At 47.2% G+C, this 16,076-nt stretch overlaps 1 long non-coding RNA gene across 1 annotated transcript in view; it reads right to left on the reverse strand.

Moving 5' to 3' along the window:
- The window catches only part of Gm19859, a 165,878-nt gene that overhangs the window by 19,331 nt on the left and 130,471 nt on the right, over nucleotides 1-16,076 (reverse strand). Inside the window, exon 5 of the long non-coding RNA XR_001781685.2 lies at nucleotides 9,998-10,447. This is a non-coding gene — a long non-coding RNA (predicted gene, 19859). The remainder of the gene's footprint in view (nucleotides 1-9,997; nucleotides 10,448-16,076) is intronic.

Consider the following 16,076-nt stretch of genomic DNA (forward strand, 5'->3'; position numbering starts at 1 on the left):
TAGTTGATAAACTGCTAAGTTATAAATTCATGATCCTCAAAAGACGTTAGTAAGAAGACCAAAGACAGCCTATAAACCAAAGCAATGTGAGAAATTATGCATCTAGTAAGAGACTAGTACACGGGCTCTAATGAACTCACAGAAGCCAATGAGAAGAAAACAAAGTCCAGTGTGGAAAATGTGCAAAAATTTGAGCAGGAACTTCTTAGATTTGAATATGAAATGTCCCCAGCAGACTCCTGTGTTTGCACATCTGGATCCCCAACTAGTGGACCTTGTCTGGTGGAGGAAAGTCACTACAGGGGTGGGGTGGGAGTAGCTTTTAAGGGTTACAGCCCATCCCTACTTCTGTCCCCCTCTCTGCTTCCTGTCTGCAAACAGGATGTGACCAGCTGCCTCACACATCCACCAAGGACTAAGACACTCCTGCTTTCATGAGCCTTCCCCCATCATGATAGAGAGAGCTGCTCCCACCATCTGGACTGAGTCCTCTGAAACTATGAGCCAAGATAAAGCCTTTGCGTCTTAAGTTGTTTCTCTCCGGCATTTGGTGACAGTAACAAGAGATGTGATAGAAAGAAGGCAGACAGGTAGCAAAGCAGCAGAAGAGAAGGTACTGGACATCCCTAGCAGCTATGGAAATGACAGAGAACAGCACAAAATACCACACACCTGTCACAAAGCAAAAGCACAAAAAAAAAAAAACATAAGGGAGAAAAACACAACAGCCTTGAAGACTGATGTAGCACAGAGAGATGCTGCCCTCTAAAAGACAGATGGACAGGAAGTGTCTGCTGCTGAGGGAGAGAAGCTAGAGCCCAAAGGCTCTGCTATATGATTTAATTTCTGCTGGGGCTTGGTGTGGAGAAGGGTGTTTACTAAGCTGCCATCCAGGCATTGGAAAGCTGGTGATGGCATTGCGGAGGACTTGCTGCGATGGTTCATACGTGACAGTTCTTAGCAAGCTGAAGAAAGGTCCATCCCAGAGAGGAAGCTTCACCTTATCTGTCTTTGAAAACGTCAGGCTGGGTGTCAAGAGCCCCACGATAGTATGTGTCAAGGGAAAGATGAGTCTAGCAAGCATGTGGCATGGCCTCCTGACAGAGCAGGTGGGAAGAAGTGGGCTGGTGTCCCTGGCGAAAAGAGTGAGCGACACTCTATCGAGGCTCAAGATGGAACAAACAGTCATTGACAAGGCTCACTGTGTCTCATGGGGATCAGCACTGGTACTCAGACAAAGAGAGAGAAGGGTGGGGAGAGAGAGGGAGAGAGAATAGAGAGAACAGGAGGCAGACTCCTCACAGCTAGTGATGATTTACCATCAAGAAGAGAGAATGGATCACCAATGTGTGGGGTAACTGCTCTCAAAGACTGGGTATGACAACCTGCTCATTGTCATGCACATGCAAAGTCTCACACAGGACCAAAGGAATAAATGTGTTTATGTATAGGTTACTATATATGCACAGAATTCCTAATGCTGCCCTCCAGAAGCCCTGGAAGCAGGAAGGCTGCAGGAAAAGCTCACACAAAGCCCAGATCTTTGCTTCTGAACACCTTTGCCAGCCAGCCTGGAAGGTAGACAATGCTTGAGTTGGAGCAGAGGAACTTTATAGTGAACCTGGAGTTCTAGATGAATGAATATATAGACAGACAGATAGATGACAAACAAATAGAGGATAGATGATAGATAGGTAGATAGATAGATTGATAGATAGAGATATAGATTGATAGATAGGTGATAGATAAATGATCAATAGATAGAAACATAAATACATACATACATACAAGCTAGATTTTCTCTTCCTTATGTTGTGGTAATAAAATATTCTAACAAATGCAACATATGGAAGAAAAGGTTTACTGTAGCTCATAGTTCAAGGGTACAGTCGACCATCACAGGGAAATCAAGTCATCAGTAGCTTGAGGCATCTCTCCATGTTATAGCCACATCCAAAAGAGGAGAGCAGTAAAGCATGCAGCTGCCCAGTCCCCCTTCTCCTATTACACAGTCCAGGATCCCTGGCCAAGGAATGGTCTCATCCACAAATGAGCTGGGTCTTCTCATCTCCGTTGATATAATCAAGATAATCTTGGACACACACCCAGAGGATCATGTCCCAGGTGATTCTAGATCCTGTCCAGTTGACAGCACTAAAAACAGATGGCAAGATGGTGAAAGTCAATGGATCCATAATAACAGATGGATGGATGGACAGATGATGATAGATAGATAGATAGATAGATAGATAGATAGATAGATAGATAGATGTCTTAACCTAATTTCTTTTCATGATGCTGTGATAAAAAGTACTCTGAAAAAAAGAAGTTTAAGGGAGAAAGGGCTTATTTAGCTCACACTTCCAAGAATCAATCAATCATGGCAGGGAAATCAAGGGGACAGAGGCTGAAGCAGCTGGTCTCGTCATTTCCATAACCTGGAAGAAGAGAGTAATGAACGGACACCAGTGCTCAGCTCCCTTTCTCTACTGATGCACTCTAGGATCCCAGACAGGAAACGGTGCCATCCACAGTGGGAAGGTCTTCCACCTCAATTAACACAATCAAAATACCCCTCATAGGCATGCCCAGAGGTCCATCTCTTAGGTGATTCTAGATTAACACTAACCACACAGATAGTTATATGGTGATCTGTCTAGTTCAAGAGCTAGACAGATGATAGGTACATACACAGAAGATAGGTAGAGGATAGATAGATAGATAGATAGATAGATAGATAGATAGATAGATAGACAGATAGACAGGTGATTGATAGGATGCATAGATGATAGATCATAGATAGGCAGACAGGTAGGTAATAGATGTGTGAATAAATCAATGATGATGGAGGACAGATGGATAAAAGTCAGATGACAGTGAGCCATGCCAAGTGGCTGCCAAATGCAATCAGTCTGGAAGGGCTATAGGCTGGAGTCATTTGAGCAGCATGATATGTAAGGGACATAGCCAAGGATTAAAACCCAACATACAAAATGACCGTCCCCAAATCTTCACAGACATAGACAAAAGGCTGGACAAATAGAATGTAGAGGAAAAGGAAGAGCTCTTTCTTACAAAAGAATCCCCACATATAGACACAGAAGGAAAAGCACAGAGGCATCGCATGGCTTCCTGTGAGGCCAGCTGAAGAAGGCATAATGAGAGACAGACTCAGATGTAAGGTATTTGTATAACCTCAACGTATCTCTCCTCAAATATCTATTAATTGTGTGATTTTTCTCAGTGGGAGTCCACAGTGTTTTCAAGGTATAGTACTTGAGTCTGTCTACCCCAACTACTCCCCACCCTGTGCTCCAACTGCTTGATACAGTTAGACCTTCATAGTGTCAAAGGTGGAGAGACCAGGGAGAAATGACAGCCAGGGACCACTTAAGGCCTTGGTCAGAGTTGTGAACAGACAGAAGACACACATGGGGACTCAGCATCTTTATCTAATGTGGAACTTCTTGATTTTACAACATTCATGGAAATGTGATATTATGGGGCATTTCCATAGTGTAGTGGTCATCACACTGGCCTGATACAGTGAATTGATCATGTTGGGATGGGATGGGAGAATCCTGCCTGGTCTGTTTGTGGGGATAGTTTTGTGTTAATGGTCCCTGGCCTGCTTCACACATCATCTGTGGATGCCCTTCTGCATCTGTGTCCAGGGCGGAGGTCCAGCAGAATCTGCTCATAGCATAAGCATTCATTACCAGGCATTTACAGGACAAGTCTGCCAGCACCTGACAGTAGGGAAGCTGGAGGTAGGCCATGCACACACTCCCTCTGGAATTTCTCTCTAAATCCAAAATTATCCCAAAGTAAGTTCAAGAAAGTCTTCCTGAAAGCAAATCAAAATCTCATTGTAAAACTTGTATCTCCCCTGTGGCCAGGACTCATCCACAGACAAAGTCAATGAGCCTAGAAATACATCTATGATGCCTCCCCCGAAAGAAAGCATAAAGATAACATGAGGGGCAAAAAAAGAAAGTGAGATATTACAGCGTATGCAGGAGGCTCTAACGCACGTATAATCAGAATCCCATAAAATAGAGACTAAAGAATGGATCAGGAGAAATACTGGGAAAAATAACAGCCCTGCCTTGCTATTCAAGGCAGAATAGCAGAAGCTAGATAAACTAGTCAGCCTGGCCCTCTCTCGCTTCAAATACTCCAACTTCTGCTTGCTTAAAACCCTGAGTATCAGATAAAAGGGGTAGGGGGAGGGAATGGCTAGAGGAAAAACACTTATCTATCAAAGAACAAAGACGAGAACACAGCCAACTTCCCATGGGAGCCGTGTGGGCAAGAGGTTGACGGAATAGCTTTCTGAAGTGCTGAAAAAGGAAAACCATGGACCAAGTCCTTCAAAACATCCTTCACAGGTGGAGTGAGCCCTTAGGCAGCAGCCGGGGAAGGTTGGTCCCACCTGGGCACTTGTGATGCTGAGGGAATAGCCTCCACTTTTTACTCATGATGCAGCAAACTGTCTTGGATTTTTATGGGGCCCGTTAGCTTCTCTAGACATACATATTTAAAGCTATGGAAGGTGTAGAATGTGGGGGATGGATTGAGGGTAAGAAGTAAATGCTAATTCTTGTTATTTATGCTTGGTGGGGGGTGTGGCATTGTATCAAGGCTCATTAGAAAAGGTTTTAATTATGAAAACGAAGAGCTCGTGAAAACAGTCTCTCAGACAAGCCAACCTGTGGGAACCTTGCTGCTGACAGATTCGGAGACGTCTGTGCAGTTCTTTAGAAGGCTTGCACAAAGTCGATGCAGGTAAAACAACACGCATCTTCCCTAGCTCCAGTAGATGTAGAATAGAGGTCAGCAAGCGCTTTCTCACTGTGACAGAATGGATATTTTGAGTTTCACAGGCCAGATGGTATGCTACAGCACCCACGCCACTCTCGGCGCTGTGCGAAAGTCGCCATATTGAACATGTCAACAAATGGCATGGCCACGTGCCAATAAAGCTTTATTTACAAAAACAGCTCGCTGTTGGTGGTTTGCTGACCCCTGCTCTAAAGGAGAACCAAGAGGAAATAGGGTGTCATGGTGCGTGTAGAGGCAAACTAATGGCAGTGGCAAGTCTGTCACCAGACTACCCTGGGCTGTCTGTGTTAGTGACTCCAGATTATCAATTAGACTGGAATTAGAATCACTATAGAAATGCTCCAATGGGTGTGTCTGCTGACAGGAAGGTTCGGAGAAGGTGGGTCTCTACTCACAGTCACAGGGCAGTAGACAGGGTCTGCATTAGTGCCCAGCAATAGGATCCATGCTTCATCCTGTACCTGGGATAAAAGGGCCAAGAGGGGACAGAAGAACAAGGTGCTGGCAGCTTCCAGAGGCCACCATGGTGAACTAGTGGCCTCTTTCTTCTGGGAAAAGTGGGAGAGGTTTAGGGGAGGGGGTTCCTGGAGGAGCTGGGAGGATAGGTCTCTTCTTACATTAGCCCACCCAGACCCACCATTCTTCAAATGAAGACCTGGGGGGTGCCTGATGTGCTCCAAGCTCTTCTGAATGAGAGAAGGAAAAATACCCGAGACAGCAGGCTTACATGCTGAATCCCCTGTCACACGGGTTCAGGCTTGCCAGGCCCCTGCCTACATACTGCCATTGTGCAGGTGACCAAACAGTCCCCCGGGGTGGGGGTTAGGGGACAGGACACTCTGTTTCTCTACCTCCCAGATCTTCTAGGTGACCACTTGGTCACAGAGAGGAAGACAAGGGGGACACAGGCAAATAGTCAGAGAACCCAGAGACAGGGCCTAGTCCCTGGCAGCTATAAAAGGACATAATCCCACTGGAAGAACAAAGGCAGCTGAGGCCAGGACTGGTCAAATCAGGAACGTGATGACTGCCCTCAGGGCAGAAGACAGAATAGGGAAGGAGAGGATAGAGTCCTCTGACGAGCAAAGGTTTCCCAGAGGTGATGAAGCCAGGACAGGGAGGTTCTCCCAAGGGTGTCCCACATTCCATGGAGGGGCTCGTCACCGATGCCCACAAGCTGCCCAGGTTCCTTGCCACCAGAGCGTCTCTGGCATCTGATCTATGAGGAAAGGCTGCCTGTCATCAGTGCAGGCCCTTAATTAGGCAGTAATTGGCTCTCTAAAGATATTTATTGACTTCAAGTGTCTATGTAATCAGATGTGTCTCACGCAGTTGAAAAGGCTCGTTAATTTTTTAATAATTAAGTGGCACTTAATAAAACAGGAATAATTGTCCAGCTTCATCTATGCAAAAACTTTCACAGAGACACATGACTCAACAGACCTTTACAGCCATCAGAGGCCCAGGCAGGAGACAAATCAGGCGTCCTCAGACTTCCAAGACCCACTTGTCTCAGTCATAGGACAAGGGATAGGTGACGGGTCCCAGGGAAGATGGCTCCCTTGGAGAAAGAACAAGCTCATAGGAGACAGGACTCAGGTTCACCAGAGCCCCAGCCACACCCAGGCTGCTCAGACACAGGTTACCAGCCAATCCCTGCCAATGTCAGATGGAGACTAGATGGCCTGACTCAGCTGAGCTGACATTATCATACATCTAACTCTCCACAGCCATGGGGTGCTGTGGCTCTCAGATAAGGACACTGAGGTACAGCAAGGTGTGGCATAGCAGAGTTGGGACACATACCCACTCCTGCATATCCCCACATCTACACATTGCATTTATGCATACCCTCAAAGTGTGCACACCTGCATAATGTGCATATGCACATCCCTCACGCATCTGAAAACCCACGTTCTGCATAGCCAATACACATCTGTACACTTGCATACCTGCATACCCCCTACCACTCCACCCTACCCATACATGCACATATCTAAATACCATTCAAACTACATACCCACACACCTGTACACTGACACAGAGCCATGTCCTGGCATTGCTGAAGACTATGGCTGCCTCATGGAGCAGGTGGAGAATCAGAAAAGGATCCAGTCACAGTCCTACGTCCCAGCCCCACCAAGGCCAAGTACTTTCACCCCAATGAATCAAGTGTTTTCTAAATACTTCCATCTTTACACACTAAAGTACATTTAGTACAAATCTGAATGACAGACACACAGACCAGTCTCTGAGTCCTGTGGTGCACTGACAGGACCATTAGCTGCCCTGGGGCTCATACCCTCTACATGACCTTCAGCCCCTAAAGGGTGAGCTCAGCCTCACTCATGTCTCTAAAGGTCGAACATGTCTACAGCTCTACTCATCTGGGGACAAACTCTGCCCTGGCCTGGCACAATGTTGCTGGTCCCCCTCAACACACCTAAGCAGAATTGGACATCTCATGTTTTGCTGCAGAAATGTTAGTGTGTTCCCTGTCAGGGTTTGCCTAGGAACAGGTGATATTATCCCTTGCAAAAGCCAAGTGGTCCAAGCATTAAAATAGACAAAAAAAAAAAAAAAAAAAAAGACAAGGGACCATGGGGTGGCATACCTTTCTTTTTGGGCCTGGAAGAGGCAGGACAAATAGATGGCAGGATCCCAGGTTCTGCCTGATTTGGGCTCAGGTCTGGCTTATTGGTTTGCCAGCTGTGAGTGACTAAAGGCAGGTCACTCAACCCACCTGAGCTTAGCCCCTCTCCTCAAAGCCCTGGTAGCTAGATGGCCTTTATTCAGGAGATGAAGGAGTCAGCTGAGTCCTGAAAGGCCATCAGCCTCTGGATGCCTGTGTCACAATCTCCAGGAAATGCTGGAGGAAAAACTGCCCTACCCAGGCCAATGCACTGATGGGCAAGCAGGTGCTCTTCCCAGCTGGGTAAGTTATTGGTCCTCATTCTCAATGAGGCAGGCCATCCCCGAGAGAACCAAGGGAGCCTACAAAAATACTTTATACGGAGTGGAACTGGAACATAGCGGGGCTAATGAACGCAGGAATTGGGGGAGGGGGCTCTGGAGCTGCAAGGTTTTGTCTATAGGAGCCATCTAGGGTCATATATCTCCCTGACATGCCAAGAATGTCATGGCCTCATTTAGCATAAGCATGAGAATAAAATGGATAAACCCTGTGCCATCCAAGGGGCCATGAGCAATGAACAAACACCATCCGTCTACCAGGGCATACAAGGATACTGTACTCCTGGGACAAGGGTGCCTACCAGGGCATACAAGGATACCGCACTGTTGGGACAAGGGTTATCTATCTCTCTTACAGCCTACATTCCCCAGATCAATGGAACATGGTGTCTGGGGTCACGGGAAGGTAATCCCCCAGCCCAAAGGAAACTCTTCCTGGAATACACACTCTTGAGGGGAGGGCTTTCTTGGGCAGTGAGCTTGCCCCAACAGTGACTAAGACAGCTTTGACTCCCTTCCACCTAAGAAGCCAGGGACTCTGTCACCTGGCCTTACCCAGAGGCAGCAGCTGGAGTCAAAATCAAAAGTCTTGTGATTTGGGTTTTCCTGTTGCCTCCCAATGTGTTCCTCAACCAAGAGAATGAGGCGGCCCAACCCTGTCCCTCTCAGCCCTTTGGCAGGGACTTATATATAAAGCAAGGAATGCTGCCCTAGCCACACAGTGAACAGTCATCAGTGGCACCCCTGGGATGAGATTATTTTGGGGGATGCAGATGGGGAGGCCTTCCTAGGCATGCAGGTGGAACTAGAGAGGTTTCCCCCAAACAAATCTGAGCAACAGCCTGCCGTTTGTGGGGACCAAGCTGCTCCAGTGGGAATCCCCCACTTGCTTTTGGAATGCTGCTCTTCAGTTGTGAGCAATTTTCAATAGGCCCGCCCTAATTACAGGGGCACTCTGAAATTAGATTAACAAATGGGCCACAGGACCCTTCCGGGAAGACCATGCAGCAGGCACAACAGTCTCCAGCATGTGCCATGTGCTGGCTCAGTGCCAGGCAGGGCTTCAGGATCATGCTACGCCATGGCACAGTACAGCTCCCCCGGACTGGGGAAAGAGGCACGCCTGCTGTGGACCATGGAGACCAGCAACAGAGCTGGAATGGGAGCAGCTCCAGTATCCTTTCCAAAAACTATTCCGTTCCCCATCTGCATGTCTGTGCCCTAGTGAGACTCCTATCAGGACAGTTAAGACCTCACAGACTAAACAGGCGAGGCTCCCTGGGAGCCTGCCCAGCATCTTTCTGTTTAGACTGCCTAGCACGCTGCTGGCTGTTGGTGACAGAGAGGGAAAAGGCAGAAGGTTTTCAGACCCTGCTACCAAGCCTGCTGCCCATCTGCTTGCTTCCAGCAGGACAGGAAACTCCAGAAACACTGAGGAACACTCACCTCCCCACATGCGCCCCTGAGGGGCTGCAGCAGGGAGCAGGCACTGTTATGAATGACCACAGAGGATGGTCTGGGCAGGCTGGGGTGGAAACTTCTCTACAAAGGTCTAAGAGTCAAACGGCTGACCTGGCAGCCAGGCCTGTGACTTGGTTTGGAATCCCTGCGCTCTGGCTTTGACTCTTGCCTGGTCTGAGCCTCTTTCCCCCCTGGAAGCCGGGAGGTTCTGATGCTACATAACATATGGGCATGCTCTGGGAAGGTGGGTGCTACCTGGGTGTTAGGCAATGGGATTTCTGGTCCTGAAATTCTATGTCCATCACCTCAGGGCTCATCCGGATCCACTGGTATGAGTCTGAGGCCGATGCCTGACTACAGGGAGCAGGCAGAGCACAACGTGTCCCAAGAAATGGAAGACAAACCAGTGCTGAAGGTGGTGTGGGCAGAGACCCTATGGAGGCCTCCAGTCCAGGACACCAACTCTTCCAGGATCAGCATTTGGATAAAGCCATTTCACTGTGCCCAGCCTCGATCTACCCAAGTCTGCCTGTTCCATCATTTCCAGATCTCCAGGGCTCAACTCTGGCTTCTACATCTGAAGTGTTTACACATGGTGGAGGGAACAGTGTGAGGGGCTCTGAGCCTGAGGGCAAGACTGAGTGCACCTGCCCCTCTGAGGCAGAGCTGAATATGTATGTAGCGGTAACATAACACAGAATGGTGGCCTGTGACTCACCTGGCTGCTGGGGTTAGCCAGCAGGCTTTAGTTCATCGTCTGGGCAGGATCTCACTGGCACAAGTCTGGGAAGCCAGCCTCTTGTTGAGTCTTGATCTGTTTTAAAAACATCGTGAGTATAAAGTTCTCATGTGTCCATGAGAACTGAAGTCTGCCAACCTCCCCCTCCCCCCGTATCCCCATTTCACAAGGGGCCTTTGCAACAAAACCTCGGATATCGTCCAGCACATCCTCAGCCTTCCAAGTGGCATTATACTGAGAGGTCTCCTGAGAGGCTATTGACTCCTCTGTCCGCCTTCCAGCCCTGCTTGTTCAGTTGTCTCCAGGTTCCCTGCTGCCCTGTAGCTATGCACATAAGAGCTTGCTTGCTTGCTTGCTTGCTTGCTTGCTTGCTTGCTTGCTTGCTTGCTTCTGCCTTAGGGTGCAAGCCCTGGGTTGTGAACATACTTTCTGGGAGATAAAACCAGAGGAGTGATATTAGGGAGAGTCTCTGAACCCAAAACTATAGCTAGAAAGCCTATCTTCTGCAAAGTGGACTCTAGGTGGGTCTCCATATGTGAGACAGACATGGTCAGGAGTCCATGCAGGAACACTCCCATCATGCCATCATCCTGGAAGTGGCAGGATATCCGAAGTGGCAATTCTAAGCACAGGTCCTACTGGGTACCTGTCACTGAGCAGGGCTTAGGCTGGGGGAACATCTGCTCCTTCCAACAGCTGGCAGAGCGGACAGTGGTAACAGAACAGCATCTGGTTGTCTGATGTATCCTGACAGCTCTGAAATCCCTGTGTATATGTAACTTCATCTCTTGGAACAGACAAGTTAATGGCAAGAGATACCTGCCCTTTGTTCCACCTGGTTGGAGAGAAAGGATACTGCATCCAGAGGCAGTCTGTACCCAGGGTCAGTATATATGCACTCAGTATTTGGCAGACCATAGCCAGTGTCTAAGTGGATACAAAACACTCCTGAAACATAGGATAGAGGCCCAGAGCCAAGAAGAGAGGTCCTACCATTCAGCTGAGTATCTTACAAACTCAGGAAGGTTTTGACCACTGCTGAAGTCTAAAGACTAAAGTGATACCCAGAAGGGACATGACATGCAATATCAGCTGGGATGGATTCTGAGCATGAGCTCTGACAAGTGCTGGCAGGGGCCCTACTGGCCTTAGTGCACTCTCTGCCCAGCCCAGGAGCATTATGTTCTGAACCCGACTTGGACCAAGCCCTTCAGGGATGGATCTGTTGCCTGGCAAATGTATTGAGTCCAGGATTAGCCCAACTATAGTTTTGTTGTAGACTGAGCCACCCTTGTCCCTTGGGCTTCTAGCAAGGAAGCAGCAATGCCCAGGATCTATTCCAAGAGTCAAGGGTCTTCAGGAGAACAGTGTTATCTTCACGCATGGAGTCCCTGTGCTCAGTACACGATGATGCTGGAACCACAGACTGAACAAGGGAACAGAACAGAATAAAAGTTCCTGGACACTTGGTGGAACTGTTTGCAGACCTTGGGGCAGAAGGAGTCTGGCTGGTGTGTCTGTCCTATGACTAGGTTTGTTCAGCATATATTCGGACCCAAAGAGAATACTTGATCCTTAGAGGCTGCTCTGCGGCCCCACTGTGGCATTTGAGGTGGCCTGATGCCAGTGAGCCATTGCACGTCAGTTCTGGTGTTTGAGGGGAAATTTGCTGCTGCTCTTTGGGGGACTCTGCCATTCAGTGGAGCCAATATAAGGGCAGAGGAGAGGACTGGGGTCTAGTAGAGGAAAGACCTAGATCAGAGCGACCAAGTTATGAGATACCCTACGAATTCCTTATCTGGGTTCTCTCTGGCTTTGTTTTCTTTGCCTGTACATTGATGACACTGAGGCCTGGAGATCTGGAAGGATCTGTTCCCTACCCACCCATCCCTACCTGCTCAGCCAATGTGTTCTGGTCCTTGCTCCAGGATGCTGACTAAGCATTTATGTAGATAGGTCCAGGCCAAAGACAGTGACTTCATAAACCAATGGCAGTCGGAGGAAGAGGAAAGTGCCTTCCATCAGCCCAACACAGGGACCAGCTGCCTGATCATGGGGCCACAGTGACCTAAAGACTTGGTTCTCTAGCCCCAGGGATCTTGAGCAGGTAGTCTGGGGCCAGAGGCTGACCTTTGCTCCTCTGGATCTCTCAGACTTGGGAACCTCTCTCCCTGTGGCTGAGACCAGAATTTCCAGAAGCCTGGTGGAGGGTTTGACTTCAGCATCCAGGGAGGTGATGTCTGTCACCCATACCTTGAGGGATCCTGGCACCCTGATCTTATGTTCTCTATGGAGTCTCTGTATCTGGGGTACCTTGCAGGTGGGACTTGAATTTTTTTCTGGAAAAATAATATAATTTCCCCAGCCTACTCCCCAAACTGTCATAGCTCTCATCCCCTCCCTTTCCCTTCTCAGTCAGACTCTCCGGTCCAGTCACTGTCCTGAGGAGTTGACTGAGCTTGAGGCAGCACTTCACCAGAGAAACGACCACACAGCAGTGTGTGTGTGTGTGTGTGTGTGTGTGTGTGTGTGTGTGTGCATGTGCATGCATATAGGTGTGTGTGTGAATGTGTGCATGTGCATGCATATAGGTGTGTGTGTGAATGTGTGCATGTGCATGTATATAGGTGTGTGTGTGAATGTGTGCATGTGCATGCATATAGGTGTGTGTGTGTGTGAATGTGTGTGTGCATGTGCATGCATATAGGTGTGTGTGTGAATGTGTGTGCGTGTGCATGCATATAGGTGTGTGTATGTGTGTGCATGTGCATGCATGTAGGTGTGTGTGTGCATGTACATGTGTGAGTAAATGTTTATGTGTGTGTATGTGTGAATGTGTGTGTGTGTGCATGTACATGTGTAAGTGAATGTTTATGTGGGTGTATGTGTGCATGTGTGTATTTATTCATTCTAAAGTTCTGTTCCTCTAAAGCAGCTGCTCTTAACTTATGAGTTATGGCCATATTGGGGGATTGGAGTCAAACAATCCCTTCACAGGGCTTGCATATCAGATATCATGTATACCAGATTTTTACATCATGATTCATAAAAGTAGTAAAATTATAGTTATGAAGTAGCAACAAAAGTAAGTTTATGGTTGGGGGTCACCACAACATGAGGAACTGTATTAAAGGGTCATAGCATTAGGAAGGTTGAAAACCACTACTCTAGAGAATCCTGACTAATATAGACACCATTCCCCACCTGAATGGGGACACAGTGCCTACCCGGGACAGTGTTTATCTGGTAGGGGACAGGGCTGGCCCTGGACCTGCTCGTCAAGGCAGAAAAGGTAAAATCCCTCTAGAAGCCTCCAATCTCCTGGAGACGTTCTCACCATCCCTGTGTAATGGGTCTCACTTGGAGATATGCTAGCTGGAATGGCAAAGATTCTATCTAGACTTAGGAGGTCACAGGCTGCAAAGTTGTCTCTTGGCTTCCACATTTGCGCATGCACACACACACACAGAGACAGAGGCAGAGAGAGAGAGAGAGAGAGAGAGAGAGAGAGAGAGAGAGAGAGAGAGAGAGAGATTAGAAAGGCTTACAGGCTGTGGTCCAGCTAATCCAACAATAGCTGTCTACCAATAGAAGATCCAGGAATCCAGTAGTCAGTGGTTCTGTCCACGAGGCTGGATGTCTCAGCTGATCTTCAGTATACACCAGAATTCAAAAGAAGTAGGCTCTAAAGCCAGTGAAGGAATGGACTTGCCAGCAAAAGCAAGCGGGCAAAGAAGGCAAGCTTCCTTATTCCATGTCCTTTGCGTAGGCTGCCAGCAAAGCTGCAACCTAGATTAAAGCTGGATCTTCCCACCACAAAAGATCCGGATTAAAACTAGGTCTGCCCACTTTAGATGATTTTTAAAAATCCCTCATGGATGTCTCCAGCCACTTGGGTTTTAGTTAATTCCAGATGCAGTCAACTTCACAACCAAACTAGCTACCACAATTCTACTCCTTATCAACTTGACACACAATCACAACTCCTTATGTCACACTTAATTCCAAATGAAAATAATGCCCAGATTATAAATATGCCTAACATGATAAAACTCTCCCATGCAAAACTGCAAATATATTATATTTAACCAAGACATAATTATGGCTAACAAGATATAAGTATCCCTCATATAACCCCAAATGAACTATAAATTTAGACTAGATCACAATGTCACTTGTGGGATATTCTTTTAGTATCTCAAATTTAAACATCATAACCACTAAAGTTCTCATAATTGATGTTCTATTACATGATAAGGATAGAGGAAAAAAACCACAGGTTATCTGTACAAACACATTCTATATAAAATATGGCAGAAGCAATCGTGTTAATTATAATTCTCAGTTCTACAACTGGTCACATGGCCTTAGCTGGTATTTATACCTACTGTGCATTCTGTATTTCCTCCACCCTCACCAAGTGCCTCAGCATGTCTCAGCACTTTCCTTAGAGGAGTGATCCATACCTTCATTCTTGAGAAGTCTGTAACCTTTGTCATCCTGCCTGGATTAGGCTATTGTAGTTTCCCATTGTGTTTAGTCACAGAACATGGTAGCACCAAAAGATGCCGTAAAAAATCTCCCTCACTCCAGACGTAATCTTGCTTATTACCTCCATTGTGGAGAACAATTCAATTTCCCTCTGGTAATCTAGATTAATCATGCCTCCTAATGCTGTTACTCCCCTTTTCAGCCTGTTGGCGTAAGGACATCAGAAGCAAAAGCAGCCAAAGGGAAGTCTGAGCTTCCAGTTCAATGGAATGTTTGTTGTGACTCCTGTCAGGGGCACTCCCTGTTCTAAAACCAATATATCTAGGCCAGCAGCACTTACGGCTGTGGAAACAGCAAACAAATTTTTTTTCTAGTGAGTCACTAGGGGTTATAGTGAGTGAAACTATTCTTTTGCACACTCCTTGATTCCCAGGACCGAGGGTCCTGGCTATGGGAGAAACTGCAACATATAGTAGACACTGATTCAAAGCATTTACCACCTTCTGGAGAGGCCTGTCCCAGACTTTAAGGCTGCTGCTGCCTAATTGGTGCTGTAAATGTGTCTTCAAAAGTCCATTCTACCTTTATACCAGGACAGATGCTTCAGGATCATGGGGAACATGGTAAGACCAATGGCCTTCATGATCATGGGCCCACTGTCATACTTCTTTGGCCATGAAGTGAGTTCCTTGGTGAGAATCGATATTGTGTGGAACACCAGGATAGTGGATAAGGTATTCTGTAGGTTCACCAATGGTGGTTTTGGCAGAAGCATAATGTTCAGGAAAGGTGACTCCATAACCAGAATAAGTCTGTACTCCAGTATGGATGAAGCATTGTCCTCCCCACAAAGGAAGTAGTTTAATGTAGTCAATCTGCCACCAGGTCGCTGGCTGGTCACCCTAGGGAATGGTGCCATATCAGGGACTCAGGTTTGGCCTGTGCTGTTGGCAGATCTGGCACTCAACAGCATCTGTAGTCAAAGCAACCTTGGTGAGTGACAGTCCATGTTGTTGAGTTCACGAATAACTCCCATCTCTGTCACAATGGCCACTTTGTTCATGGACAATGACAGGGATGGCTGGAGAAGGAGGCTGACTGTCCACAGAATGGATCATCTTATCCACTTGATAACTGAACTCCTCTTCTGCTTACGTCACTTTTTGGAGAGCATTTACATGAGACACAAGTATCTTCACATCCTTTGCCCCTTTGGAGAGATCCATCCACATGTTTATTCCCCGGATGTCTTTCTCACCAATTTTCCATTCATGCTCTTTCCAAGTCTCTGACCATCCAGCTAATCCATAGCCCATAAATCAACGAACATCTGCACATCTGGCCATTTCTCCTTTCAAACAAATTGTATGACCACGTAGACTGTCTGAAGTTCTGTCCATGGTGAAGATTTCCTTTGCTGGAGACTTTCAAGGTTGTCCCCAAAACTCGTTGTGATGTTGCAGCTGTCCACTTGTTGTGGTGTTCGCATAACGTGCAGAACCATCAGTAAAACAGGCCCTAGTCTTCTCTTCTTCAGTTAAGTGATCATCGGACAAACTCCATGAGA

This window comes from Mus musculus, chromosome 15 (genome assembly GCF_000001635.26).
Source record: "Mus musculus strain C57BL/6J chromosome 15, GRCm38.p6 C57BL/6J".
NCBI classification, from domain to species: Eukaryota; Metazoa; Chordata; class Mammalia; order Rodentia; family Muridae; genus Mus; species Mus musculus.